Source organism: Arachis ipaensis, chromosome B01 (assembly GCF_000816755.2).
Source record: "Arachis ipaensis cultivar K30076 chromosome B01, Araip1.1, whole genome shotgun sequence".
In the NCBI taxonomy this organism is placed as follows: domain Eukaryota; kingdom Viridiplantae; phylum Streptophyta; class Magnoliopsida; order Fabales; family Fabaceae; genus Arachis; species Arachis ipaensis.
The window spans coordinates 9,221,762-9,227,139 of NC_029785.2; the positions used below are offsets into that span (position 1 = coordinate 9,221,762).

The 5,378-nt window shown below is 37.0% G+C and overlaps 1 long non-coding RNA gene across 1 annotated transcript in view; it reads left to right on the forward strand.

The window, feature by feature from the left end:
• The window catches only part of LOC110263554, a 20,154-nt gene that overhangs the window by 2,741 nt on the left and 12,035 nt on the right, over nucleotides 1–5,378 (forward strand). The window lies entirely within an intron of this gene.

A 5,378-nucleotide genomic window follows, 5' to 3' on the forward strand; every position in this document is an offset into this window, starting at 1 on the left:
CTAACTTCCAAAAATTACCATATAACCCCTTAAACACCAAAAATTTTACTTCCTTGCCCTTTCTAAGATCTAAAAGGTGTTATTCAATGTTATTCACCACACTCAAAGTGTTCTTCGTGTTCTTCGTATATTCTTCAAATTTTTTCTCTGTTTTTACCCGTTTTTCAGTCTTTTCTGCAACCGATTTTTACCAAAATTCAAAATGAATTTCCAGCCACTAAAACCCCATCTTTTCTACATGATTTTAAAACAAATTGAACCTCAATTTAAGCTCTAGGGTTTCGTTTTCCAACAGCCACAAGAACACACATTCATAGCTTGAATTTCATTAAATTTCATCAAATTTTCACCAAAATTTCAACAAGAATTACTCATACAAACAATCAATTTCAAGCACAGCCAAACCATATCATAATCACACAACTCAAACACAATCAATCAAGATTAAATTCGTCAATCCCTACCTGGTTTTGCTGCTCCTAATTTAATTAAACTTTCAGGTGGTCCTTAAGCACTTTTTCCTCCTAAATCACATCAAGAAAACACATATTTAACCATGTTTCCTTGAAACCGAATCAAAAGAGAGATGGTGCAGCCAACTCACCTTGATTCCAGCCTTGATAAGTCATATGATCATGTAGAGAAAGAAGAGAGGATCATTTTGGTTGGATTGGAATTTTGATTTGAGTTTTAGTTCAGCAGAAATCAAGCTTTGAAGATTTGGAACTAAGAACTTTTCTCTCTACCTATTTTCGGCCACAAAGTGAAAATGAGCCAGCCTTGAGGGTTTTGGGGGTGTAGGGCGAGTTGTGATTGGTTGGCTTGGAGGTGGATTAAAATAATATTAAAATATCTCAGGTGTATAACTACTAAAACTAGATGTATCGGAACACTTGTAAAAACATCTCTAAAAATTATTTTCTGAGCTACTAGCATAAATGACACTAGTAACATATTTATTATGAGAATAAAACATGAATAATGAGGCCTTATCATTGCTAAAGTCATCAGAGAGTGCTGGTGCTAAGCTGCACCAGTAAATTGTGAACCCGGTTAAACCGGTTTTCTGTTTTTAACTAAAACAGACCAAGTAACCTTATAATATCTTTCAAGCAACTTCTAATACTAATATAATGACAATATTATACTATTATCTCTCTTCTCTCATGAATCGAGTCCGGTTCGTCAAGCAGAGACTATTTACGAAAATCAGAATCAAAACTGCCAACCGATACGGTTCAAAAACTAGGTTCTTCGTGACCGCGTTATCGAGATTGCCTCGGAAAAGGTTCTAGCTTAAGGATGACATAATGACAATGAGGATCGAGATACTTGTTGATATAGAAGAGGTGTTCCCTTTACTGATCTTTTGGCGAAATTCGTGCCTTCGGAAAAGATCTCGCATACTCGAAAATCAGGGTTGTTACATTCTACCCTCCTAAAAGAAAATTTTGCCCTCAAAATTTTAGCCACGTGCAAGAATCCTTCTTCAAGCGGTCTATTTCCTTCAAGCCATCCTAACGAAGAGATCGGTTCGTTCCTTACAACATCCAAATCTAACACAGCCATATCCATGAAGATTATAACAGCTATGAAGATAGCTGTGGCTCACGTCGATTCATCGTTCGGAGCTCGATTAAACCATGCCTATTCACAGTCATTGAGGTCTTATCTGCACCAAACAATCAACATTAAGGTGATCAGTCTTAATATCTCAAGCTAGGCACGAACATTCCCAAAATGAGCACTCATAGACATTCATGCCAAATGTATCTTAAAGATACCCTAACGACATGAGACACACAAGCAGTGTATGCAATGAAGCATAGTCAGTCCACTCCCCAGGCTCTACTGGGAACAAACTGCTCTGATACCAAATTGTAACGACCCAATTTCTGGTACGTCATGATCATACTAGAAACTGAGCGCTACCAACTTGTCTTCCTAATTATTATCTATTATTTATTATATGAGCCTGAGTCATTGTTAAAAACGTAGTTAATTTGCGAGGTACTTTTTTTTTTAAACGTTTGGATAAATAAATAAAATCATTCATAAGCAATTCACAAATAATAATAGATAAAACGGTTATAAACAACCACACATAAATACATCTCAAGCAGTTGATAACATTCCGTGATCCAGCTTTATTAGAGTATAGCCTTTTTGTTAGAACACCCCTAGATATAGCTAAATAATATATATATATATATATATATATATATACATACATACAACATCCCAGGCCCTGACCTGTTCAAGAAGTCCCTAAGCTGGCACCCAGGCTAGCCTAGACTCTATACTCACCTAGTCCCTCTAAACTACTAAAGCGAGGGAAAGTATGTTCTAAGTCTTCAAAACTCAAGTCAGGTGGAACGTCATCAAAAGGTGGAATATCATCTTCTACTCCTCTGCACGATCAGATATTGCGATATGACATCACTCCAGTACCTCATCAAGTAGCCACATAACAAGAGTCTCGTACATAGGATTTAGGTTAAAGTTCGCGTACAAACGGGGTGCAGACGTTGGCTGGTCTCACCGTATATACATATGAACAGAGAACGTGATTCGCCCTAGACTCAGAAGACTACCTAGAGCGGAATCCTCTTTATAAACGGTCATCAGCGAACTACGGAAGTGTACCCAAGCTTCCATCTGAAGGGGGAAGGGAGAGAGAAGGGGTGAGAACTTGGGAGTTCTTAGTAGGGTCGGGGTTATTAGTTAAGTTCATTAATTCCGTGTTGTTTAGCAGACAAATAGCAGAATACAAGAAGCAGTAAATAGAAGATACATATAAATAGAGGAAATAGAGAAAATAAAAAATTAAACACAAACAGAAAATTACAAGAAAATACAACACAGACACAGAGAATAGAATACAAACAAGGAAAGCATACATTCATACAACAATCATAACAGAGGAAAATGCACAGCCAAGTATGATGCATGTCTAGCCCTAGTGCAGGTAATGAGCTCATCTGTCGGTTACATACCCGCTCCCGACGTTACCCAGCAACCTCTGTCTGGATAAGGCTTTCCTGTTGCCAATATCCACAGCAAGCAACCTTTGTCTTGTAGGGCAGCACTTATTAGCCGATATACGCCCAACAGACTCACTGTAAGCAACCTCTGTCTTACAGGAGCAACAACATACTCACTATAAGCAACCTCTGTCTTATAGCAGCAACAACACACTCACTGTAAGCAACCTCTGTCTTACAGGAGCACACTCATCTCGATACCTCTGTAAGCAACCTCTGTCTTACAGCAAAGCATTATAGCAAGGTATCCCAGGAAAGCGTTCTCAGTGGTCGTACCACCATCTATCTGACTGCCTCTCTGCAGCAGATTCTTACATAATCATTCTCATTATCGTCATTCATTAACATTCTCATTATTCATCATCACTTTCACATTCTTATGCAGTACTTCTTTCTTCCTCTGTTCAATCATGCTATACAAACTCTACAGCTTTTACTTTTACAACATCTTAATTCAAACCATTTCTCTTTATCACATTACTCTTTTCTCTTTGTCTTTTTACTTTGCTCTGATTACTCTTTTTTCTGTATCCCTTTATTCTGCTCTGGTTATTCTGTTCTCTGTGTTTCTTTACTCTGCTCTAATTTCTCTGTTTAACGTATGTATTTAAAGCTTATGTAAATTTCGGTATGAATAGTTAGTCTGTCCCAAGTATAGGTTCATTAAGTCTATACTGAAACAGTTTAACTTTTCATATTATACCTAACCCTATTCGCAATTCCAGGACTAACTATATTGCCCTAGTTCGTTCACTAGTCTCTGTCTGTTTTTCTGTCATTAAAACTTTATAGACTTTTTCTTCGATTTTTATCTTTTCTTCAACTTTTTATCTTTTATTTATATTTGCCTCACTAATATGTTTTTACCAATCCCGCAACCGATTTTTACCAAAATTCAAAATAAATTTTCAGCCACTAAAACCCCATCTTTTCTACATGATTTTAAAACAAATTGAACCTCAATTTAAGCTCTAGGGTTTCATTTTCCGGCAGCCACAAGAACACACATTCATAGGTTGAATTTCATTAAATTTCATCAAATTTTCACCAAAATTTCAACAAGAATTACTCATACAAACAATCAATTTCAAGCACAGCCAAACCATATCATAATCACACAACTCAAACACAATCAATCAAGATTAAATTCGTCAATCCCTACCTAGTTTTGCTGCTCCTAATTTAATTAAACTTTCAGGTGGTCCTTAAGTACTTTTTCCTCCTAAATCACATCAAGAAAACACATATTTAACCATGTTTCTTTGAAACCGAATCAAAAGAGAGATGGTGCAGCCAACTCACCTTGATTCCAGCCTTGATAAGTCATATGATCATGTAGAGAAAGAAGAGAGGATCATTTTGGTTGGATTGGAATTTTGATTTGAGTTTTAGTTCAGCAGAAATAAAGCTTTGAAGATTTGGAACTAAGAACTTTTCTCTCTTTTTCTCTCTACCTATTTTCGGCCACAAAGTGAAAATGAGCCAGCCTTGAGGGTTTTGGGGGTGTAGGGCGAGTTGTTATTGGTTGGCTTGGAGGTGGATTAAAATAATATTAAAATATCTTAGGTGTATAACTACTAAAACTAGATGTATCGGAACACTTGCAAAAACATCTCTAAAAATTATTTTCTGAGCTACTAGCATAAATGACACTAGTAAAATATTTATTATGAGAATAAAACATGAATAATGAGGCCTTAGCATTGCTAAAATCATCAGAGAGTGCTGGTGCTAAGCTGCACCAGTAAATTGTGAACCCGGTTAAACCGGTTTTCTGTTTTTAACTAAAACAGACCAAGTAACCTTATAATATCTTTCAAGCACCTTCTAATACTAATATAATGATAATATTATACTATTATTTCTCTTCTCTCATGAATCGAGTCCGGTTCGTCAAGCAGAGACTATTTACAAAAATCAGAATCAAAACTGCCAACCGATACGGTTCAAAAACTAGGTTCTTCGTGACCGCGTTATCGAGCTTGCCTCGGAAAAGGTTCTAGCTTAAGGATGACATAATGACAATGAGGATTGAGATACTTTTTGATATAGAAGAGGTGTTCCCTTTACTGATCTTTTGGCGAAATTCGTGCCTTCGAAAAAGATCTCGCATACTCGAAAATCAGGGTTGTTACTGCTTGGGTTGAGGTATGGATGTGGGGTTAGGATGAGATTGAGGTGGGATATTGGATGCTTTGGGTGGGGCTTGAGGTGTGGACTTGGTTGGTTCAACTTCAGGTGGATCAAAAATCAACTCCTCAGAGGGCTTGCTGCTTGTATCATTGTCTGCAGCCTTGTCTACTTCAATGGCAGTGGATGTCAACTCTATCAAGC